The 26,413-nt window shown below is 44.2% G+C and overlaps 2 long non-coding RNA genes across 2 annotated transcripts in view; one reads left to right on the forward strand and one right to left on the reverse strand.

Annotated features, from left to right (window-relative positions):
- Positions 1–10,954, forward strand: part of LOC143516735 (uncharacterized) — a 38,669-nt gene extending 27,715 nt beyond the window's left edge. The window contains exon 3 of the long non-coding RNA XR_013131774.1: positions 9,962–10,954. This is a non-coding gene — a long non-coding RNA (uncharacterized LOC143516735). The remainder of the gene's footprint in view (positions 1–9,961) is intronic.
- The window catches only part of LOC143516739 (uncharacterized), a 58,241-nt gene that overhangs the window by 26,220 nt on the left and 5,608 nt on the right, over positions 1–26,413 (reverse strand). The window lies entirely within an intron of this gene.

Raw genomic sequence — 26,413 nt, forward strand, 5'->3', positions numbered from 1 at the left:
AGGGACGGAGCATGGGAGCAAGGGGAACACGGGCAACGAAACAGGTGTACAGGGCAGAGCAGGGGGCACATAAAGTCCACGCCCAATAGAGGGCAGCACAGTCTCTGGGGTAACAGGCGGGGTCTGCTGGTGGGCAGCGGGAACAGGCGGGGTCCGCTGGCGGGCAGCGGGAACAGACGGGGTCCGCTGGCGGGCAGCGGGAACAGGCGGGGTCCGCTGGCAGGCAGCGGGAACAGGCGGGGTCCACTGGCGGGCAGCGGGAACAGGTGGCGACCCCATCCGGGTCGCGGGAACGGGCACAGGCACAGGCGCGGACGACCCCTCCTGGATCGCGGGAACGGGCACAGGTGCGGACGACCCCTCCTGGGTCGCGGGAACGGGCACAGGCGCGGATGACCCCTCCTGGGTCGCGGGGACAGGAACCGGTGCGAGGACCGGAACCACCGGGCTGATGTCCTCGGGGGGCGGAACCTCCGGGTTGACATCCTCGGGGGCCGGAGTCGGCCACTCTCGCAGCGAGTGTCCACTACTCCCCCCCAAAAAATTCCTCGGCGTCTCTAGGGGAGAGGCTGACAGGATCAGAGGAGGGAGGAGCTCCTCAGGGAAAGCAACTTCTTCAGGCGCTGTGGCGGCGGGGCTCTGAATCGGGGGCGTGGTCCTCCTCTTTCCCCGGTCTGGTCTGCGCCTGGAAGAACATACAGACACAACTGCTTCTCGGTGGCTTTCATGGTGACTCCTCCTCGTCGGAGGTATCGGGAGCTCACAATGGCTTTTGAAAGCCAACTGACAGCCAAGCCAACGCTCGTCTGCACATTCATTCCGTCTGCCCGAATCTCGCGCTACAGGTGGCTCCTCCCTGCAGCGTGTACCGAGTCGGGCAGACACATAGCGCTTATCAGGGAGCTCGCTTTGTTTTTACAGCGACGAGACTCCCCTGTACCCACAGCACAAGGGGAATTCCTGTCTCTGGTTCGTTCGCGCTGTAATACCGGAGAGTCGAACCGAATTAAACCAGCCAACATCTCATTACAGCGATTGAACTTACCAGAGTCTCGCTCTCTCGCTGTGTCCTTGTTAGGTCGGTTATTCTGTAACGTAGCTCGCACTGCGTAGCGAGGGGACAGACACAAATGCTGAGAAGAGCGAGATTTATTACAGGACATTCCATAATCGTAGTCGAAGTCACAGGCAGGAGTCATAACCGGAGAGCCATCCAAGTGAGACAAGTACAGGGGCATGATCAAGACAGACACGAAACAAAACCAGGCAGGATAGCCTAACACAGAACAGAGCATAAACCAACAGAGAGTATTAACACCGGGAACAGGGCACATGAATCACAAAAGCACAAGAGAACGAATAACCGACAAGGGGCTAGGGAAACACAGGGACTATAAGTACACGGAACTAACAAGACACAGCTGAGGACAATTACGACACGGAAACAAAACCAGGCAGGATAACACAGAACAGAGCATAAACCAACAGAGAGTATTAACACCGGGAACAGGGCACATGAATCACAAAGGTACAAGAGAACGAATAACCGACAAGGGGCTAGGGAAACACAGGGACTATAAGTACACGGAACTAACAAGACACAGCTGAGGACAATTACGACACGGGCGTTTCAGCCGACAGACAGAAACCAGGCAGACAGAAAAGCAGGGCGGGGCTAACGGGCAAGGGACAACAGAACCAAGGGAACCCAGAGTGACAGCTAGGAGAGGGGCGTAGCCATACGTGACACATGTCCACATATTAGCATATTAGCATCCCCACACTGCTCCCAATATCCTTTGCTGTCTCAACTTGCCAATGCATGTCTTTCTGTCCCTGCTACCTCTGTTCAAGTGAGATATGTTGATTTGAGTACTGAGCTGTGGTGGTGCTGTAAATGTCTCTGCATCGTGCTCATATTGGCCGCGGTGTACGGAATTATTTTCATACAATATTTGATATGGTCCGTGTCTTATCAGTCACTCTCTTGCCATTTATCATTTCTGCCGGGTACCCAAAATGTTGCCAAACAAACGATTTGAAAGTGGTGTCTCGCGAGATCTTGTGACACGAGATCTCATCACACCCCTAGAATATAGTGTACTTCAGAGTTTAGTATCTATGGGGTAGTCATGACCTGGTGGTAGGGAACTGGACTTGTGACCGGAGGGTCATGGGTTTGATTCCCAGACCTGAGGCCATGACTGAGGTGCCCTTGAGCAAGGCACCTAACCAAAACTGCTCCCCGGGCGCTGGGCTAGGGCTGCCTACCACTTTGGGCATGTGTGCACCACAGCGCCCTAGTAATTACTGGTGTGTGTGTGTGTGTTAACTGCACAGATGGGTTAAAAGCGGAGGACAAATTTCGATTGTGGTGTAAAAAAATCACAATTGACAAAATATGGCACATTTTACTCTGAGAGAGTCTATAAAATGATAAGACTAATCATTAAACTGTTTATAACCTGCTATTGTAGTAACACAGCTGTAATATCAAAGTCCAAGTCACATTTATTTATATAGTGCTTTTTACAACACATGTTGTCACAAAGCAGCTTTACAATCTTATGGGAAATACTCCCTAAGGAAGAAACCTAGGGAGGACCAAGACTCAAAAGGGAACCCATCCTCCATTGGGCGGCCCGATTTCACTCAGATATTGTGGGGCAAGACCATTTAACGCCTTATAGGTTAACAGAAGAATTTTTTATTCAATTCAATTTAATCGGAAGCCAGTGTAATGCAGTGAGAGTGGGACTAATATGATCAAATTTTCTAGCCTTAGTTAGGACTCTAACTGCAGCATTTTGTACAAGTTGTAGCTTCTTTATGGACTGTTTAGTGCATTCAATTAGAAGACCATTACAGTAGTACAATCTTGACGAGACAAAAGCATGGACCAGCTTCTCTGCATCAGCTAACGAAAGTAAGTGTCTCAGCTTGGCGATATTATGTAAATGGAAAAAGGCAGCCTTAGTGACATTGCATATATATGTGTCAAATGAAAGATCCGAATCAACAGTGACACCTAAGCTTTTTGCTGTAGATTTGGGTGTTACTGAAAAACCATATAGGGTAAGGGGAATATCAGCCCAATTGCTTCTAGCAGCTCTGGGCCCAAGAATGAGCACCTCAGTCTTATCGGAATTTAGTTGAAGAAAATTAGACGCTATCCAGTTTTTAATGTCCTGGACGCAATTCTCAATCTTGAGAGTAGTAGTGATATCATCCGGATTTTAAAATATATACAACTGAGTATCATCTGCGTAGCAATGGAAGCTAATACCATGCCTACGAATGATAGTGCCCAGTGGTAGTATATATAATGAGAATAATATGGGGCCCAGTACAGATCCTTGTGGGATGCCAAATTTTATCTTAGTACGCTCTGAGCATTCATTATTTACTAGTACAAATTGGTAACGATCTGTCAGGTAGGACCTGAACCAGGAGAGTGCTTGACCTCTTATGCCAATGAGTGTCTCCATCCTATTATGTACAGTCATGGCCAAAAGTTTTAAGAATGATACAAATATTAATTTTTACAAAGTCTACTGCTTCAGTTTGCACCATTGTCAATTTGCATATACTCCAGAATGTTATAAAGAGTGATCAGCTTAACAGCAATTAATTGCAAAGTCAATATTTGCCTAGAAAATGAACTTCATCCTCCAAAACACATTTCAACTTCATTGCAGCCCTGCCTTAAAAGGACCAGCTAACATCGTTTCAGTGATTGCTCCATTAACACAGGTGTGGGTGTTGATGAGGACAGGGCTGGAGATCAATCTGTCATGATTAAGTAAGAATGACACAACTGGACACTTTAAAAGGAGGCTGGTGTTTGACATCATTGTTTCTCTTCTGTTAACCATGGTTATCTCTAAAGAAACACGTGCAGTCATCATTGCACTGCACAAAAATGGCCTAACAGGGAAGAGTATCGCAGCTAGAAAGATTACACCTCAGTCAACAATCTATCGCATCATCAAGAACTTCAAGGAGAGAGGTTCCATTGTTGCCAAAAAAGCTCCAGGGCGCCCAAGAAAGACCAGCAAGCGCCAGGACTGTCTCTTAAAAGTGTTTCAGCTGCGGGATCGGGCTACCAGCATTGCAGAGCTTGCTCAGGAATGGCAGCAGGCAGGTGTGAGTGCATCTGCACACACTGTGAGGCGGAGACTCTTGGAGCAAGGCCTGGTTTCAAGGAGGGCAGCAAAGAAGCCACTTCTCTCCAGAAAAAACATCAGGGACAGACTGATATTCTGCAAAAGGTACTGGGAGTGGACTGCTGAGACTGAGGTAAAGTCATTTTCTCTGATGAATCCCCTTTCCGATTGTTTGGGACATCTGGAAAACAGCTTGTTCGGAGAAGACGAGGTGAGCGCTACCACCAGTCGTGTCTAATGCCAACTGTAAGGCATCCTGAAACCATTCATGTGTGGGGTTGCTTCTCAGCCAAGGGAATCGGCTCTATCACAGTCTTGCCTAAAAACACAGCCATGAATAAAGAATGGTACCAGAATGTCCTCCGAGAGCAACTTCTCCCAACCACCCAAGAGCACCCAACAATGCCTTTACCAGCATGATGGAGCACCTTGCCATAAAGCAAAGGTGATAACTAAATGGCTCAGGGAACAAAACAGAGATTTTGGGTCTATGGCCTGGAACACCCCAGATTTTAATCCCATTGAGAACTTGTGGTCAATCATCAAGAGACGGGTGGACAAACAAAAACCTACACATTCTGACAAAATGCAAGCATTGATTGTACAAGAATGGACTGCTCTGAGTCAGGATTTGGTCCAGAAGTTGATTGAGAGCATGCCACGGAGAATTGCAGAGGTCCTGAAGAAGAAGGGTCAACATTGCAAATATTGACTTGCTGCATTAACTCATTCTAACTGTCAATAAAAGCTTTTGTTACTCATAATATGATTGCAATTATATTTCTGTATGTGATAAAAACATCTGACAAACACACATAAAAACCAGGTCATGTGAAAATATAATATTTGTGTCATTCTCAAAACCTTTGGCCATGACTGTAGAATATTATGATCAATGGTATCAAAAGCAGCACTGAGGCCTAGCAGTATGAGAAAATAAACGTGTACTGTATCAGAGGATATTAAGAGATCCTTCAGTACTTTAGTCAGTGCCGTTTCGGTGCTGTCATGGGGTCTAAATCCAGACTGAAATAACTCTAAGACATGTTCTGCTTGTAAGAAGGAAGAGAGTTGTGAAGAGACTACTTTCTCTAAAATTTTGGATATGAACGACAGATTAGAGATTGGCCTATAGTTGGAAAGTTCCTGGGGGTTAAGACCAGCTTTTTTAATTAGCAGCTTGATGACTGCAAGTTTAAATGAACTGGGAATGTAGCCCAGGCTCAGAGAATAGTAAATTATGGTAAGCAAAGGTTCTACATTGCTATGCAATAATTCTTTAAGTAGATGGGTTTGTACGGCATCTAGTATGCATACCATACCATACCATACCACTTTATTTATAAAGCTCTTTAAAAACAACAATAAAGTTTACCAAAGTGCTGTACACAATACAAAAAGAAAACAGGGAAAGTAAATAAAATGACACAAGGATATAAAACAAACACAAGATTTGGAGTTAAAACAGTCTGTGTCGCTACACTGATTTAAAAGCCAAGTCATAAAAATATGTTTTTAAATGGGTTTTAAAAACACTGAGTGAGGGAGCCTGCCTGATGTACTGCGGTAACTCATTCCAAAGCTTTGGAGCTATGCATGCAAACGCTCGATCCCCTCGAAGTTTGCGATGCGTCTTTGGAACAGTTAAAAGCATCTGGTCAGCTGATCTATGGGACCGAGATGGAATATATGGATGTAAAAGTTCAGATAGGTAGCATGGGGCAAGACCGTTAAGAGATTTAAAAGCAAATACCAGAACTTTAAAATGGATTCTTAAGTGAATTAAGAGCCAGTGAAGAGCAGCTAAAATTGGCGTGATGTGCTCTCGCCTTCTTGTACCAGTTAAAAAACGGGCCGTGGTATTCTGCACCAGCTGTAGACGGGTCATGGAGGCCTGACTTATTCCAGTCAATAGCAAGTTGCAAAAGTCCAGGCGAGATGTTATAAAAGCATGCATTACTGTTTCCAGATTACGTCTAGAGAGTAGAGGTTGGATTTTTGACAATCTCCTCAGCTGAAAAAAGCAAGCTTTAACCACAGCATTTGCATGTGGAGGGCTTAGCAGATTCCACCAATGAAATAAGCTCCTCATGACCAATTGGGGAGAAGGACTCTAAAAGGGCATCGGAGCTGACCAGACAGCTGTCAAGGTGCATTGACATGTTGACAAGCTCTGAGATAGCATGAGCATGAAAATTTCATTAAATTGTTACTGCTACACTCTAGTGCAGGGGTCACCAACATGGTGCCTGCGGGCACCAGGTCGCCCGCAAGGACGTCATGAGTCGCCCGCAGGCCTGTTCTAAAAATAGCTCAATATAGTGCCACGCACCAATGAGCTGCATCTTCTTTTTTTTGCACTACTATTAGAGATTGTCCGCGGTTGCCGTGTGGCTACTAGCTAGCGGGCTATGTAAATAATGTACTCGCCACCCCCCCCCCCCCCCCCCCCAACAATTGACACTCGCAGCCCCCCCCCCCCCAACCCCCCCGCTCAACAATTGTAATACATCGCGAATGTATCAAACTGGTAGCTGTAACGATCTGCGCGGGGCAGAACAGGTAGACGGACACAAACGCTGAGGAGAGCGAGATTTATTACAGGAAATTCCATAGGCAGAGTCGATGTAACGGGCATGGGTCATAACGGGTTGGCAATCCTGACATGAAATGTACAAAGGCATGAACACGGACAAAGAAAACAACAAGGAGGACTCACAAAACAGCAGCACTAGGGCGAACAGGCAAAACACAGCGAAAAACAAAAAGACCGACAATTAGACCTGGGAGACACAGGGATTAATATACACAGGACTAAACTAGGGACAGGTGATGACAATGACACAGGGGCGTGGTAAACAAGGAATCCATCAAAACCAACAAGCAGGGCGGGACAAACAGGCAGGGAACACGGACATGAGGGAACCCAGAGTGACAGCTACGAGAGGGGGCGTTGCCCTACGTGACAGAACCCCCCCTCAAAGCGTGCCACTCCGGGGCACGCAAGGGCAGACAGGACAGGGACAGCGGACACAGGACAGACCGGAGGGACAGGACCAGACAAAATAGGACGAGGGACCTGGGACACGGCACGACACGGGACACAGGGAGACCGGATAGGGCCAGGGCGAGGCACAGGAGCAGGGCTGGACAGGACAGGACCGGGGACAGACACTGGAGCGGGGCCAGGGGACAGGGCAGAGGCAAACACTGAGGCAAACACGGCTTGGACGATGGTGACGGGGACAGGAACAAGGTGGGTAACAACTCGGGGAACAGACACGGGGACCGGGACAGAGACGACACCACAGGAAACAGACACAGGAACAGGAACATGGACACGAACAGACACAACCACGGGGACAGGGACCAAAACAAAACCGGGGACAGAACAAGGGAGCAAGGGGAACATGGGCAAAGAGACGGGGGCACAGGGCACAAAACGTCCAGGCCCAATAGAGGGCAGCACAGTCTCTGGGGACACAGGCGCGGCCGGGCGGCGGGCAGCGGGAACAGGCGCGGCCGGGCGGCGGGCAGCGGGAACAGGCAGGGTCCGCTGGCGGGCAGCGGGAACAGGCAGGGTCCGCTGGCGGGCAGCGGGAACAGGCAGGGTCCGCTGGCGGGCAGCGGGAATAGGAGCCGGCGTGGACGACCTCTCCAGGGTCGCGGGGACAGGAACCGGCGCGGACGACCTCTCCAGGGTCGCGGGGACAGGAACCGGTGCGGACTGCCGACGGGCAGCGGGAACTGGAACCGGCGTGGACTGCCGACGGGCAGCGGGAACGGGAACAGGCGTGGACGACCTCCTCGGGATCGCGGGAACAGGCCGCAGACGTGACATGACGTCCTCGGGGGGCGGAGTCGCCGCACTGACGTCATCGGGGGGCGTGTCCGCCAAGCCGACGTCCTCGGGGGGCGGAGCCACTATACTGACGTCATCGGGGGGCGTGTCCGCCAAGCCGACGTCCTCGGGGGGCGGAGCCACTATACTGACGTCATCGGGGGCGTGTCCGCCAAGCCGACGTCCTCGGGGGGCGGAGCCACTATACTGACGTCATCGGGGGGCGTGTGCGCCAAGCCGACGTCCTCGGGGGGCGGAGCCACTATACTGACGTCATCGGGGGGCGTGTCCGCCAAGCCGACGCGGTTTGTACTCCCCCCCAAAAAATACATGGGGGTGTCCTGTGGAGTAGCCGGCGGGATCAGCGGTGTTAGGTCCTCCTCCTCAGTGTCCGGGTTGAGCCTGGAAGAACACACAGACACACACGCCCCTCGGTGGCTCTCTCTGCGATGGCTCCGCCTCCTCTGAGGCGTCGGGAGCTCGCAGCAGCCATTGAGAGCCAACCGAGGGTTAAGCCACGGCTCGTCTGTGCGCTCGTTCCGTCTGCCCGCTGCTTGCACCACAGGTTGCTCACCCCTGTGGTGTTCGCCAAGCGGGGCAGACTCCCAGCGCTCAATAGGAGTCTCGTCGCGAAAGCCAGCAGTAAGAGACTGTGCTTTCTTCGGTCTGCGACGAGACTTCCTTGTTCCCACAGCGCCAGGGGTATTCCTGTCTCCGGCTCGTTCGCGCTGTAACACATGAGAGTTAAACTGCACGGAAGCAGCCAACAACTCGTTACAGCGACTAAACTCACCGGAGTCTCGCTCTCTCGCTGTGTCCTCGTTTGATCCGTGATTATGTAACGATCTGCGCGGGGCAGAACAGGTAGACGGACACAAACGCTGAGGAGAGCGAGATTTATTACAGGAAATTCCATAGGCAGAGTCGATGTAACGGGCATGGGTCATAACGGGTTGGCAATCCTGACATGAAATGTACAAAGGCATGAACACGGACAAAGAAAACAACAAGGAGGACTCACAAAACAGCAGCACTAGGGCGAACAGGCAAAACACAGCGAAAAACAAAAAGACCGACAACTAGACCTGGGAGACACAGGGATTAATATACACAGGACTAAACTAGGGACAGGTGATGACAATGACACAGGGGCGTGGTAAACAAGGAATCCATCAAAACCAACGAGCAGGGCGGGACAAACAGGCAGGGAACACGGACATGAGGGAACCCAGAGTGACAGCTACGAGAGGGGGCGTTGCCCTACGTGACAGTAGCCCTCCGCAATAATTGGTATCCAAGAGGTAGCTCCCAGTTTGAAAAAGGTTGGTGACCCCTTCTCTAGTGGGATTACTTAATTGATTTGTTCATGACTCCTCGTTAGGCTAGAAACAATTTTAAATAAATTGTTTTTATGTTTTTCTATTTTCCCCATAATGTCTGCTGTTCTATCAGAATGTACAACAGGTGTCGATGCTGCAGGTACCTCTCCATTCCTTATTCCAACATCACCAACTTTACGTCAAATAGACAACAAAAATGTGTCTATTTTTGACAACACTCATGTAAAAGCTGATATATTGATCAGAATCAATTACAACTGGCTTTATAAATAAAACATTTTAGAACTGAAATTTTATGATTTACAAAATTTTAAAGTCTAATTGTTTATGCACATACAAATCGATTCAAGATGGTGAATTTCTAACTTATTATAAATGTTAAGATAAGAGGCTTTTATTGTTATTGCACAGTGTACAACAAAATTGAGCAATGTTACGTCATGTAAGTTCTGTTATCGTCACAGTAGGCAGGTCCCAGAGCACAGGGGAGATGCCGACTTACAGTCACACCTCAACTACATCACTCCCCCGCTCACAGTCACCTGCCTACGAACATGCTCATTGATTTCCCATGCACCTGTTTTCCATCTGTCTATCTCTATAAATGCCCACAGGTCCCGCCGTTCAGTGCTGTGTATTCCTTGAGCCCAGAGAGAGCCAGTGGACCACACTCCCTGAACATGCCGGTTTTGATTCGCTACAGTTAATTAACAAAATACTACTGTAATGTAAGTATCCCACTCCCACAAAAAAACAAAAAACAAACACAAAACAGTGTTATGTTAGGCACAAAGAACCTATAGCATAAGACATACCACACATTAAAAGTCTTCAAAAGATTGGAAATCATTCATGTACCATCATGTAAGTAATCAGGAACATGAATGTGAGTGATGGGCCTCCAGCACAATTCCGCTGAACTTTCACATCACTTTTCTTACAAAACATCTAGAAGCTATCTAGAAACAGCTTGAATCACTGGCTGTTACACAACCGTTCCCATACACTTCCACAGAGCAGTTATCAAGAGCGTCATTTGGTCTTTCGGTCTGGCTTGGTTCCAATACTGTACAGCCAAAAACCAACTTATCAGGTGGTGCAAAAATCATCACTTCAAGCATTCCATCCCTTCACGTGCTTAACCACTTTAGAGTAGCGATATCCTTCGGCAGTGATATCCGTCTGCCCCAGACATCACGTCACTTTAAAACACTTGAAGGCACTCCAAACCAAAACCAGCAAGCATCTGAATGGTATGTCTTAGCTAAACCAATATCCTCTGCTGAGATCAACACAGCCCAGCTGAAAAACACTATATGAACTATCATATGAACTATAATCACCCTTGATGTGCATGCATGACCAAACTATTGTTTATCCAACAACAGTCACTATTTTGTAATACAGTTTGCACATAGCAATGTTCTGTGAATTGTGTGGTGTTTGCTCCTGGTAGATTTGATCACATCTATGCCTAATGTAGCCTTTGCATATTCTTTAGTTAGTGCTGTGGTAACACCCTGTGCTCTGTGTATTTACTCAGGGTGACACTTTCAGTGTTGTACTTGTGGAAAATTCACTTGTGTTCCTGTAAGATCAATACTCTACTGAACACTTTCTAGCATGCCAAATAAAACTTATCTTAAACCTAACCAGTACTGGCTAATCCAATTCCAATTCTGATTCTTTTCACACTGGTAATATGTAGGAGCAACCATGTGAGGCATGTCATTCAAAGTCAGAAATCAACTTGAATGAAAGAACCACAAAATATACCGTGTGTCATCTATCTATTAGTTGTCTGTCCAAAGCACAAAAGTGTTATTGCAAAATGATATGGTATATATTTGAAGTACCATTCAAAATTAAGAAAAGGAAATGTAAACATGGAGAGAACAAGCAGGAAATGATCGCATTTTTGACACATAACAGGAAATGCTGGCTTAAGCCTGTTTTTCACAATACTAAACCAAAATAGAAAAGCAATTACACTCTTGTTGAGAGAACAAGGCAGATCTCCAGAATCTGCCCCAGATCACTCCAGAGCAGTGAGATGATGTAGGAGTCCTCCACCTTGGGTCATGACTTGCAGCTTCCACTTCTTTGTAAAAGTTTAAAGATTTATATCTAGCTCTTCTACTAAAACCCATAGTTGCTGCGATGACATATTAACATTATATAAAATCTCGTGCCAACGTATTTACAACCAGTTTCACTTGGTTCTGACACAGCGTTCAACTTTTAATTGTCCACGTAAATATATAACACGATTTACCTCCTGTTTATCCAAGAAAGTGATTGGGAGGAGTGGATGGGGGGTGATTAACATTCATCATTTTGTACATTTCTGTTTCCCTTGTCTGTGTTAAGCTTCATAATATCGGCATTGTTTGCTCACAATGAGTTCCATTACTTACCAATGAAGTCTTTGTTATTTGTTGACCACAAGCAGGTCAAAGGTATCCCCAGTTCCACCTTCTGCAGTGCTTCTGTCATGTGACCTACTCCGCGCGCACTCCCTCTAGATAAGGGCTACAGCCAAGGGCTACAGCCCTCATCACAGATGAGCAGGCCGCATTGCCTTTTACAGTGTAATCTGTTACAGTGTACAGTGCAATCTGTGTTACAGTAATCTAACACCCCCATCACAAACGAGCAGGCCGCGTTCACAGCAGCGACAGGTGACCGACGCCGCCACATTCCTGTTCAACAAGAAAACACTGGCTATTTCATAAATCCATATAAGCGGGTTGATTTTATCGCGGAACTTTAGTTTGCTTGCGTCTTCGCTCGCTTGTTTATTTAGTACAAAAAAACGTTATTCGGCTGACGGACGGTTTGCATGACTTCGTTCCCCATAAAATCTGCACCCAGTCACACGTGTGCAAGACATGGAGACGGGTGTCTTCTTAGAGCACGTTAAACCTGTTCTCACCCTGCATTTGTGCTAAAGAGTTACGTTAGATTTTCATAAAAGAAAAACCCGTGACCACCTTTATAAACTCGACCTGCAACGATATCGCTTGGCAACTTCGTGCTAACACAGAGGCTGGTGTAAATGTTGCTTGGCAACCATGTTTGTTGGATAGGCTGCTAGTAGCAATAATCCTGCAGTAAAACGCGCCTCTACATAGGTCTATGTGCGTGACATTGTGCAGCTCCCTAAAATGACCCGGTTAACGACAGAAATTAAACAGAAGTGATATCGCAAAATGTTCAAAAGGGTACATTGGGTCAGTGGCTCAAAGCGTGTAGGACAGGGGTCGGGAACCTATGGCTCGCGAGCCAGATGTGGCTCTTTCGATGGGTGCATATGGCTCGGTGACAATTTTTTACTACAAATAATAATGCTAAAATATAAACGTATTTCAATCCATTCATTTCTTGCCGCTCACGTTTGTGGGTGGTTTAAAGCGCGCGTTGGAGAATTCCGTGTGCGTACTCGACACCTGCATGAAGCTTAACCTCACCACGTATCAACTACAAAGCCATCAGCAAAACCATTAGTCGCATTATTGGCAAGAAGTTCTTTATTCATCATTAGTTAGCAACAGCTTAACAACGTTATTAAAAAGAATTCCGAGACCTATTATACTTTAAAAGGGTTGGTCATATTGCAGGGTTGCATTGAGCGTGAGACACACGCATTTGACCGTCTTCACACGCCCTCACGCCACACATCCGACCACTGGCGATCAATCGATCGCGATATAATACTTAATTTGTGTCCATTTTACTCAGCCCCCCCCCGTCAACAACTTACGTTGTACGGCTCTCATGGAATTACATTTTTAAATATGTGGCGTTCATGGCTCTCTCGGTCAAAAAGGTTCCCGACCCCTGGTGTAGGCTATACTGGATATGGTAACAAAGAGCCTTGAAACTGTCCAAAGTTAGCGCCGTCTCTGAGAGAAAAGCTCTGAATCCCGATTCCCAATTAATGCCACCTTTGATGTCTTCAAAACAGTAAAATCCTCGGATTAAGCACATGAGCATGTGGAATTCAGTTCAAGTCTTTCTCTTCAGTTTCATACTCGGCTTATTGCAGGGGAACAATTTTACCATGCCATCCTACCAAAAGAAGAACCTCTATCACCAAAATTAGTCTGCTAGTAACTACTAGTATTACTGGTAGTAATGAGTCAAATCGAATTTATATCTATAGCGTTTTCTTAATTTATTTATTTATTCATTTATTTTTACCACCAGTGGTGGCACAATGCAGCTTTACAAATCTTGGGATCCAGACCCCTAAAAGAGCAGGCCAAGAGTAAGAGAAGACATTCCCTGGGCAGGTAACTATAACCTCTCCCTAACCCTAGCCCTAGACTAAAGAGTTGTCATATCCTCCTAAATTCACTCCATAAATGTACAGCTGCTATTGAGTATCCCACACCTAACATTTAACCACAAACAGGTCAACTGAGCTTGTCAGTGTCTCTGGACGTTGTTTTTAATGATACATTTACTTCAGGGTCTTCCCATGGTACCAGTAAATTTAAAAGATATGTTGGTACAATTCCAGGTTACCAAGCATATAAACGATGTTCTGTTGTTATCAATCATGCTGCCCTGGACATTAAAATGTCAACAGAACATTGTCTTCGTGGTTCTGCCCAAATCAAACTCATCTCACTCATCTCACAATCATCATGCACACATCCAAAAACATTTTATGATCAGTCATCTTTTTTCCTGCTTTATAAGGTCAGTTAAATCCAACTGCGCATTTTATATATGTCACATGGTTTGATTAATTCCCAGCCTTTTACAGTTACTTCCCTGCAACATAGCGTAGCTGTGATTTATATGTTCAGAGTTCAGGACAAGCCCTCTGCCCATAGGCCGCTGCAGTTTGTTATTTATGAGCCTGGGAAGTTGAGGTGAAAGTCTGTACATCACTGTATCCAAAGAGCCCACCTGTCATCAGTCCCTGGGGGGGTAAAGGGGACAGTTGTGGTGCAACCTGATGATTATGTACATTCTAGAGCCCTTTACTGGCATAGTTTTGCAGAGTATTGATCACAGAACTGTAAAGAAGAAAGAGAATAATTCAGAGGTGAGAGTCCACATGGTGCTTTTTTTGAAGAAGCAGTTTTGGTAACTGTCTTTTCATCACAGCAAGAGGCCGTGGAGATTTAGGGGACAGGGACCTATTAATCAGAAAATATAAGGTTTGAGTCTCAGATGGGCACCAAGACATGCTGACTTCAGGGAGACTTTTTTTTATGAGGAGTGGGCACTTTATCATTTATAGTTATATAAACGTTATGCAACAAGTCATCCACCATCAGGTTTCTGCACCATGTTATTATAGAGGAAAAATGCTGTTATATCAGTATCCACCATGATAATAAATTCCTCTTCAGTATGGTTGACTCCAGCGTCTCTCTCTTCATCTGGCTAGCCGCCGGGTCTCCTTTGCCCGAACGGAAAACCAGTGCATCCTGTCTGGCTCAGTCTTCAACTTTCCACCCTTTTATTTTGGCATGGCCAGCCCCCCGTCGTTTGCCAGGAGAAACAAAAAGCAAGGGGAAAAATACAGAATAAAGGCCAAGTTATAGAACAAAACGTTAACACGCTCCATCTGCCCACAGCCACCGTGCTGAGGGTCTCCAGAGCTGGGTCGATTCTGCGCCACGGAGAACCAATGGCTCCTGCTTGAACAGTAATGCACTACGTGTTTGTCACTTCAAAGCCAATATTTCCCAGAGTAGTGATCTGTCAGAAAGTAGATCCAGCCTGACAGGCCAAAGATCCCAGGAGAGAGAGAGTGAGAATGTCTGTGATACAGTGTGACGCGGGAGGCGGCAGACGGACGAGACACAGAATCCTTCAGTTTCACTCACGGTCACTTTATTAAGTGCACAGGTATTGCGCAATAGCGCACGAGTAACACAAAGACGACGCTCACAACGTGCAGACTTAGACAACGACGAGCACAGGACTTTGCGCGAGCGCACTTAAATAGACAAACCACATTAGCCCCACGTGATTACGAGATGAGCCACAGGTGAGACATATTATCACAGGACATAACCATAACCACGTAGTTCCGCAGACGCAGACGATGCACGTGGACAACGTAAACACACGCCCAAAAGGGAGGGGCCGGGGTCCTCAACGTGACATACAGAATATGACTGCTGGAGGGATATTGCTCTGCATAGATTATTTTGGTTGTATTTTTTAAGATATAAACTCTATAATCTATAAAATCTTCCTTTTTCTTAAATGGTAAAGTATATGTAAAGGAGGTTTCTCTGCCATAAGCTTGAATGTAAATGGTTATTGTTTGTACACAAAAATCCATTTTTTGCTTTGTGTTGTTGTCCTCATGTGTACAACACAGTGCCTTATGACTTCCCCATCGACAAATCAAGTGTTAATGTGAGTCTGGTGTTTACAGGAAGTACAGGGAAGGGAGACAGAAGTAAGCAAAACCATGAAATAATTTTTATGCGCAACATAAAACTTATCTATGGTTACAAATGTTCAATATTTAATTTTTTCCAGGACCTGCATTTTCTAAAGTGATGTTTATAAACAATGCTCAGTAACTCTTATATTACACTGTTAGCACCAGAGTGATGATTTGCCCCAAACTCCTTGTTTGCCAGGTCAAGTAACATATTTCTTCAGGTAAAATATTTTTTAAACACAGCTGGGGGAAATGACCCAGCATTCCAGAAATGCCTCATTAAATAACATAATTGACATGGTTATGTGAGCTGTCTCTCCTGCTCTTCCTGAATGGGTTGATGTGGGCATCGTTTGGGTTAAAAGGAAGCAAAGGGCTTCAAAACAGATTCCAGTATAAGCTTCCTGCAAGTCAGTATGGTTGATTGTGATTTGTGTTTTTAAACATTAGAGCATCGTGATGGACCGTGTAAATTTAAGCTTGATGCTTTGAACTGATCTTTCTAAAAAGGCTTGTGAAGACATCTTAATTGGTGAGGGACTGTAATATCTGCTGGTGGGGGGAACTATTTTTAACATGCCAAGTATTCTGCTGAAAAACTGCACTAGAGCATGTCAGATTCCACAGCACCATATAACAGGTGACACTGCTGCCTGTTATCATGGAGCGCTGCTCTTACGCAACACGTTCATGAGATGAATGATAAGATCTGTGGGTGGAGAGTGCAGGGGGGCACGGGCACAGCCACTTTACTGCAATGTTGCACAGAAACACTCTCTCTCTCTCTCTCTCTCTCAAACTGTAGGCTCATGTAATCATTATTTACGCTCTATATCATTACGCAATGAGGGTCTCTTGGTCATTTCTGCTAATCTGTATTTCACTGTGGCATTAAAAAGCTGTGCATCACTCTCTGAGGTGCTCACACTGTGTGACAGGTGACAATGCTGCCATTCCATTTGCAGGGCAGTCAGCCAAGAGATCTGGTGGCCAGAACCAGAGGCCAGAACCAGGATACTTCATTCTGTCCTTACTACAGCTTTTAAATACTAAACCATTGTGCCCTCTGTACTACAAAAAAGGACAGAATCTGTAGAGAATGATGACTAGCATACTTTTTTTGGGGTGCAAGTATTCAAATAATAGGGCCTCTCTTACAAAGTAGAAGAGCAATCCAGTAATTCATCTGGTCCCTGCTGGTGTGGCCGTGGTAATCCAGCAGCAAGTGAGACTATTGGAAGTGACAGGAGTAGTGAGTTACATCTAAAGAGATCCTAAGAGGATCTAAGAGGATCTCCTGATTAACAAAGACAAGGTCATCATGCCAACATCCCATGCAAAGAAGCACAGAATGCACATTGTACGCTAACAGATAATCTCATTACTACCATGACTTCATATTATGGAAATACATAAGATTGCTACCTGTTGGCAGATTTTACATTATGTTTCTTTGTTTATTTATCTACCTGTTTTTTTATTTGTGTACACTACCAAACACTTTTTTCATGTGCGCATATTCATGGAAAAGCTTCAGTCCTTCTTTGTGGGGTCTTATATCTGGATGACACTGATGGAGATGAACTACCTACGTGGAGTGTCAACAAACCATTTCCACTAAAACACTTCCCAACATACAGCAGTATAATATGACCAAAATCTGGCTGCCTGCCTCAAGAAGACAGTGTGTTAACACAACCTGTCTGCCACTGCGGTGAGAATTATGCCCCCCCCACACACACACACTCTCCACCCACAGATCTTATCATTCATCTCATGAACGTGTTACATAAGAGCAGCGCTCCATGATAACAGGCAGCAGTTTCAGCTTAGGTGCTGTTCCTCAAGTCTTCCTGCTAAAGGCATTGACATATGATAAGACTGTTTGGTGAAATCCAGCTGTTTCAGTCCACCTATACTATGGGCAGAGAGCAAAGATACAGATGTTGGACTGTATCTTCGACAGATATTAATATGTTACAAGTGAATGCTACGCATAAAAAAAAATCAATTTAATGTATTAATTCTGGCACAAAAATGTAATAAGATACTGAGTGTAAAACATACAAAACTATATAGAAATGGTCATTACTCTGCAGGTGCATATTGTTTCATAAAACTGGAGAATGAAGATATATTCAGTGAATAATTAGTAACCAGTAAATGACCAATAAAAGTAGAAACATGTAAAGTAGTTTTTAAAAGTATAGATATTCTGTAATATTCTGTTACTTTAAACCCAAATCATTTGACATTAGCAGCCTACATCACACTGTGATAACAATACTGTCAAAGGGCAACTGGTTTGGGCACAAAGATTCGTGTTATTTATCTGAGTCACTTAAATGATCAATTAGCGAATTAATCTGAAATACTGAAGCGTTTGATGCTCTAATCCTAATAAATGCACCAGCTGGGACATTTCACAAATATCACATCAGTGTTAGGAAGATTGAAAGGAGCATTAAATAATTAGTAGATATCCTGCCTCCACCAGCTCCATCTTTCTGGGAGTTGCATTTACAGAAGCGACGTGAGTTGGTAAAGATCCTGAAACCACACTGCCCAAGTCATTTTTAAAAAATAATTAGTTAATTTGTTAGTGAATCATCTCTTCAGGAAAAGGAAGTGATTTGTGAAACATAATTGCAAAATTTGGGGAGATTCTTTAGGAGGCTCAAATGACCATAGCAGCTTTTATTTCTATCTTCTGCTGTGCTGAGATAGAAACAGGGCATGCAGATCGCTCTCTCTCTATCTCTATCTCTCTCTCTCTATCTCTCTCTGTCTCAGTCTATTTCTCTCCCTCACTGTGTGTGTGTGTGTGTGTGTGTGTGTGTGTGTGTGTGTGTGTGTGTGTGTGAGAGAGAGAGAGAGAGAGAGAGAGAGAGAGAGAGAGAGAGAATAAACGTGTACTTGGTCATTTCTCAGCATGTCTACTTGAACTGAACGAAGTGCTTATATAAACAGGTGTTCCATTATGTAAACATGTATGCTGTTTCATGGACCACACATTAGCTCACAGGATCGTGATGCCTTGGCCCAGCCTCGGTGCGAGAGAATGCGAACATTAACATTGCATTTGCCAAAAGAGACACAAGGTCCTGGAGTAAATCTGAAAACTGCTGTTTAAAAACACAAGACTGAGCAGTGTGATGTCCTTACCGAAAGAAGAACAGGTGAGGAGAACCATTCTCTACGCCTCACAGAGGAGATCTCACAGACGGAAGATCTGGTGCATGACTAGATGTGGTTAGATACAGATGAGTTAACATAATAAAGCAAGATCATCATATTTAACATATTAAGGAGAAAATAATAATGGTGGGATGAAGGAATTCTATTAGATTGTGTTTAAGAGCATAATTCTATTATGTGTGTGCTGTTTCTGATTTTGTGTGTGTGTGTGTGTGTGTGTGTGTGTGTGTGTGTGTGTGTGTGTGTGTGTGTGTGTGTGTGTGTGTGTGTGTGTGTGTGTGTGTGTGTATGTGTGTGTGTGTGTGTGATTTTGTCTGTTACAGTAAATGCACTGACTTGGGTGCTGTTCCACATCACAAGGATGGTCTAGCTCTCTGTACAGGATGGCTGACAGTTTATTCTACCATAATTAGGTGCACAGGAGATATCAAATGTCAACATTTCCATTATAATTGTAATAATAGCCTCAGTCATGCTGAACAATGTCTAAAAAGTTAGAAGCCAAATTCTTTGTGTTGCATTTACAAGGTCAAATATCCTGTCACAATGGGTGTAACATTTTGCTTGTTTGATTTCCCAATGTTTCTCTAGTGAAGTGGATACAGCAAAGATGATGAATTTGAGACAGTATTGTACTGGTACACGTGAGAAGTGCCCCAGGCCAGTAAGGAAAAGATCTCTTTGCTTCCTGCACATTCCAGTACCCCAACACATTTTAAGGCCGTAATCTGACACAGTGCCTCAATTTAAAGTGCTGTAATAAGTCACCAACAAACCAGTGAAGGGAACAGGTCCCATTCACAGACTATTCGTAATCCGACCTGCTAGTGTTAATGTAGTTTTCCACTGACATTCCAATGTGAACTCATTGTCTGCAGTTTGGACACGTTTGGCCAGGGACGACTCCTGTTACATTTTGAGAGCTGGATTAAGACGGACTGGCCTTGCATTTCAGTGGCCAAACTCAGGAGACTGACTTGAATTTGACATGTAAATGCAAAACCTTAATTATGATTATACTGATGGCTTCATTATTCATAATTAAGATTGCTTTGTTTTTGATATCCTATTTCTAAGACCTTCAGGGAGAGACAGGTCTATGTAATTTATGAGCATGCACTCAAGGAGAGACAGGTCTATCTGTCTCAGATCTTAATTCCAATACACTGAAGATACCTCTGTAGACCGAGGCAATGCATAACTTGACTGAAACATGCTTTGACATCACCCATGTCTGCTCGACTTCAGCCACTGCTGAGAACAGTCATGGATGTCCTGCAATTTGTTTTAAAGGATGGCATTAGCATGGATGATCTGTCTCCTCAGCAGAACATTACCTGATACTGGCAGTACAGCCTTATGAGGGTTATGAGATTGGTTCTATATTGCATCCAACATTGTCGGTTGATGTGTTTTGGGTGACAAGGAGGGATTAGCTCATTGCTGATTAGCTCATGAGGACCCTGCTGAAGGACTTTGTTAAGTTATATAAACGGTTTTCAGCCACTACTCAACGTCAATCAGAAAAATGTGGTGGAGGTCCAGGATCCTTCTGCCACTGATCACCTTCGCTGCTGTGGACGTTCAGCTGGTGAGGGCTTACAATTGTCTACACTTGAATGAATTTCCATCACAGAAGGTGCCAGAGTCGCCTCTGATTCCTGAAGATGGGATCCTGTGGTGTGTGCAGGTCCTGTGGTGTGTGCAGGTCAGGAGGTGTGTGCGGGTCCTGTGACGTGTGCAGGTCCTGTGGTGTGTGCGGGTCCTGTGGTGTGTGCGGGTCCTGTGGTGTGTGCGGGTCCTGTGGTGTGTGCAGGTCCTGTGGTGTGTGCGGGTCAGGAGGTGTGTGCAGGTCCTGTAGTGTGTGCGGGTCCTGTGGTATGTGCGGGTCCTGTGGTGTGTGCGGGTCCTGTGGTGTGTGCGGGTCCTGTGGTGTGTGCCTTCTACCAATGTAGTGATGCCAGGGCTCCATCTAATGCTGCTATGTTGGCAATAGTGTTACAAGCAGTATTGCAAAAAGACTAACAGATGAATCAAGTAGGTTGGTGCAGTCATAGGAGTTAAGCTGTATTCTGTGGAGAGCGTGGAGAGTGAACGATACGGACCATGCCACACACCCCCTCCTCGCCACCAAGATGGAACAGAGGAGCTCATTGAAACAGATGTGCTGTGTCAAAGGGTGACACGTGAGTACATTCTTACCCACTGTCGTCAGACTCCATAATTACCGTAGTCACCTTACAGACCTCCTACTGCTTGCCTGAATATGGAACAGTGCTGTTTTGTAATCTGCAATACCTTCTCTTTCTGTAAATATTGACTTTATTGTTACAAATTGCATAGATCAAGTTTCATATCCCCATTATACATGATGCCTGCTACAGTGGACAGATATTCATTCATTCATTATTTTAAATCACAATTTGTAATACTTAACCAATACAGACGTATCTCCAAAATCTTTATTTGTGCATAATAATGGCTTTAATTAACATTCGTTACCCCTGAAATATTACATCATAAATCCAAAATGGTGGATGGTAGTGGCCGTGACCATGTGACCTTTATTATTCTACGAGAAACACACAAGTACAAAAACTATTTTGTGATACTTGATACTTGAAGTACAATAAAGAACGTTTGCACACTTTTTCCTATGAGCTTGAAATCAAGTATCTATAGTTATATTTTAAATTTTGCTTAAAAAGACCTAATGTGTCAATTGGGTATAATAGCATTAGGTCAAATATTATTTTATATATATATATACAGTGTGAATGAAAGCAGAAGTGCAGGAGAAACACTAACACAGAAGTGTGGTAATAGTGAAGCCGTGTAGGAGAAACACTAAGACAGAAGTGTGGTAATAGTGAATCCGTGTAGGAGAAACACTAACACAGAAGTGTGGTAATAGTGAATCCGTGTAGGAGAAACACTAACACAGAAGTGTGGTAATAGTGAATCCGTGTAGGAGAAACACTAACACAGAAGTGTGGTAATAGTGAATCCGTGTAGGAGAAACACTAACACAGAAGTGTGGTAATAGTGAATCCGTGTAGGAGAAACACTAACACAGAAGTGTGGTAATAGTGAAGCCGTGTAGGAGAAACACTAACACAGAAGTGTGGTAATAGTGAATCCGTGTAGGAGAAACACTAACACAGAAGTGTGGTAATAGTGAAGCCGTGTAGGAGAAACACTAACACAGAAGTGTGGTAATAGTGAATCCGTGTAGGAGAAACACTAACACAGAAGTGTGGTAATAGTGAAGCCGTGTAGGAGAAACACTAACACAGAAGTGTGGTAATAGTGAATCCATGTAGGAGAAACACTAACACAGAAGTGTGGTAATAGTGAATCCGTGTAGGAGAAACACTAACACAGAAGTGTGGTAATAGTGAATCCGTGTAGGAGAAACACTAACACAGAAGTGTGGTAATAGTGAATCCGTGCAGGAGAAACACTAACACAGAAGTGTGGTAATAGTGAATCCGTGCAGGAGAAACACTAACACAGAAGTGTGGTAATAGTGAAGCCGTGTAGGAGAAACACTAACACAGAAGTGTGGTAATAGTGAATCCGTGTAGGAGAAACACTAACACAGAAGTGTGGTAATAGTGAATCCGTGTAGGAGAAATGCTAACACAGAAGTGTGGTAATAGTGAATCCGTGCAGGAGAAACTCTAACTCTGGCCAACTCTACGCTCCACACTGCTATCGTCTGCTCCCTAGACAACAATCAGCTACATCCGACTCCAAAGCACCACACAACGTGACTTTAGAGACCGTTGTGCTTTTGTTTTCACCAAGACATGGCTCAGTGACAGAAGTCCTGACATCACCATTCAGCATGACAGGCTTGCTTTGTTTCGTGATGACAGAAGTGTGCCTGTCCGCTCCACCGTGAGGAGAGGCTCTGTGTGTCCACATCACCATTGGATGGTGCAAGAGCGCTGAGGTCCTCACCCAGCACTGCTCACCACTTCAGGGGCTTGTGTCTGTGAGATGCAGATCTTTTTATCTACCAGTGGGAATCCACCACTGTGCTCATAGTTGCACTATACACACCCACAACAACAATGTGAATGAGACGTTTATGAATTGTTAGCGAACTGCAGAGCACAAACCCAGATGATCTGTTCACTGTCGCTGACGGGTTTGAAAATCTCAAGTTTGTGTTCCCCTAATTCTATTAGCATGTTGACAAGAGGCGTGAACATGTTTGGTCTTGTTTACACAAGTGTCCCCAAAACTGAGCTGAGCCCCACCCCAACATGGACACTGAGGCTACATCTCTATTACAGTAATAAGAGCATCCTGACCACTCATCAGAGCTCCAACGCAGTTCTGAAACATGAGAAAAGATGAGAAAAGATAGTCAGCAGGAACCATTCAGGCTTGTGTGTGTGTGTGTGTGTATGTGTGTGTGTGTGTGTGTGTGTGTGTGTGTGTGTGTGTGTGTGTGTGTGTGTGTGTGTGTGTGTGTGTGTGTGTGTGTGTGTGAATACTTTGTATTGTGGTGGAGGGCAGCTGTAAGACCCTTAACTTTCAAATGCTCAAATTGTACTTGGTCACATTTGTAATGTTGGATCAAAGCGGGAAAGTTATTTCATTTCACTGAATACCTGAGATGGCTGAAATGACAATAAAAGGTTTTTTGACTTGATTCTTGACTAATGATATATGTAACTTGTCAAGTACACAACTGAATCATCATGATAAACATTTTTTGTTCATCTTATGACCGAAACATCCCCTGTGTCAACAGTTCAACTCAGAGGTTCACATCCTCTTTTGGCACATGACCTTGGTTGCATCACAACTTCTCAACAATTTGTCACAAACACTAAACTACAAATGTCTTCGCTCTGCCCTAATCCAGCACTTGCCTAGTCCAGCCAACACTGGCCCAATCCAGCCAAAACACAAACACAATGAATAACACAATGACTAAGAGTGGCACACCCTCATTTGTGTTTTTGGAGCATGGAAATCTTTCTTAAAGATAATGGTCTATTCATGGTCGGTTTATTTATGGTCAGACCAAAGGACAGGTAGTCATGCAGACTTCACCAGACACCCTATGACAGCTCCATCATGTGGAACGCTCTCCTTAGATGTCAGTTGTCATACTGTGCAAGAGAGAAGCAATACAAACGATTACACAGATCTTCAGAGAACATTAAATCTAAACATTCTCAAATTACTACAGATGATAATGTAATCTGCTAATCTGTTCATTTTTGAATAGATAATCACTAAACAATGTTGATTCATGATGATGCAAAAATAAGCTTGCCACAAAACATACCATTAAGCTATCAGTATTTTACTTGATAAATTCAAACTAAAAATCAAGACCATGAGAGACAGCTGGGAACACCAACAGTACCTAAACACAAGCAATGGCACCTCTACAAATCCAGGGACTGTCTATACAACAAAAGCATTAATGAATACATGCTACCTATGGAAATTGTCTTAAAGTGAATAGACTATTCCTCAAGAGTAATTTAATAAATTTCCCACAAAAACATTTTGATTACAATCTTTTGCACATTCCTTTGACAGTTGCACCCATGGATCAACACTGTGAATAAATTTTCTCTGCCCACTCAGTTCTCCAGTTCATCCAGTAGTTTTCCATTAGCTGAGTACACAAGTGTCAGTGTAAGCACTGCTTAGTGTGATAATCCATACAGTTATGTAACCTGGTTTCACATTGGACCCACACTGTAATGCTGCATTGTAACAGTGTGTGTTGTAAACCGCCCTGTATAAATAAAATTGACCTTGACCAACTCACCCTCTGACTGGAAGGTATCAGAAAGAATTTGTTGATTAGCATTACTATATTGGTATCATTACTTCATTGTCTTAGAAAACTGGATGAATCATTACTGACATGTTTTAATTTTAATCTTCTAGATTTCATCATTGAAGTCACAATTGTTTTCTGTCAGCACAATAACAAATGACTTTCAAAGTCCCCTTCTGTTTGGTATTCTCATTCAGATGTTAACAAGGCTCTAGGTAGTCGTCCGGTTGAACTGCAGTGTGGCGGTCAAACTGACACGGGTTGTCAACATTCTTTTCCACAAAGACAATAGGCTCCAGTTTAAGGTCTCAAAATGTTCCAGTTTAAAGGTTTGTGTTTCGTGACATGCTGAGAATACTGATCCTGTGTGAAAAGGCAGACTGAGAATTCACAACAGTGTGAGAATATTTAATATTTCAAAAGTTTGAAATGTCCCATTGCAAATTGGCAACTAACAGCTAAACAGATCTCCTCATGAAAGACTTTGGAGGGCAGGGCTTTGTCTTAAATTATTATATTATTATTATTATTATTATTATTATTATTATTATTATTATTATTATTATTATTATTATTATATTATATATTTGCATTCTGAATACCTACTGATTTGCATGTTGGCTTTACTAATGATGATCATAAACACACAACCATGCATTTATAGGAAGGTCAGACCTTTTAATATTTTTTTTACATTAGATTTCTTTGTGGATGTTATGAATAGCCAACAGTGCAATACTATACATAAATACACACACTCACACTACTCATAGGGATATTTATGGAAAATTAACACTAAACCTAGTGTTAACACTACAGTGCTATCACATCATGAAAAAGTAGGTAATTTAAGTAGAAGCATGCAATGGTGATTTACTCATCTCAAACAATTACCCAAACAAAAAAGTCAACGTCTCAGTAACTTGTCATGTGCTCATGAGCATCAATTACAGCTTGACACAGACGTCTCGTGCTGTTCACAAGTCGGCTTACTGTCTGCTGAGGCGTGGCACCACACTCTTCTTGAAGGACCCTCAGGTCACTGAGATTCTGGGGTACAGTTACAAGCCTCTACACCGCAACTCAGCTGATCTCACAGGTCTCACCTGATGACACTCTGTGACACTCTAAGATCAGTGGCCACTTCCATCTGAAAACATCCTGTTTGAAGCCTCACAATGGTGAGGTACTGGTGGTCAGTTGTTGGGTGTCATCTTAGTTTCATTATGTCCAAATGTGAACAGCATGATGAGGAGGACTGTTTAAACAACAATACTAACTGAACCAGGAAATATATTGGTCGACTCACGGATCAAACACCTGTTTTAACTGTTGTAGAACAGCAAGTTGTGCAAAACGTATTGAAACATTGAACAGTTGGTTTAAAGGTTTACAGGAGGTTTACAGGAGGTCGCATTAAGTTCACTTGTAAAGGTTAGAGATCATCTATATTCCTAACATTTTGTGAGTAGTGTATACACCAAATTTCAAGATTTTTTCTAATTTTCCTCACTTTCTAGTGCTTCAATCATCTACGGAGAGTTGAAAATAATGCTTGACTCTCTAACTTTGTCCAGATCCATTTCACACCAGCCTGCCACAGATTAATGCACCATGCAGCTCAGACAT

This window comes from Brachyhypopomus gauderio, chromosome 1 (genome assembly GCF_052324685.1).
Source record: "Brachyhypopomus gauderio isolate BG-103 chromosome 1, BGAUD_0.2, whole genome shotgun sequence".
In the NCBI taxonomy this organism is placed as follows: Eukaryota; Metazoa; Chordata; class Actinopteri; order Gymnotiformes; family Hypopomidae; genus Brachyhypopomus; species Brachyhypopomus gauderio.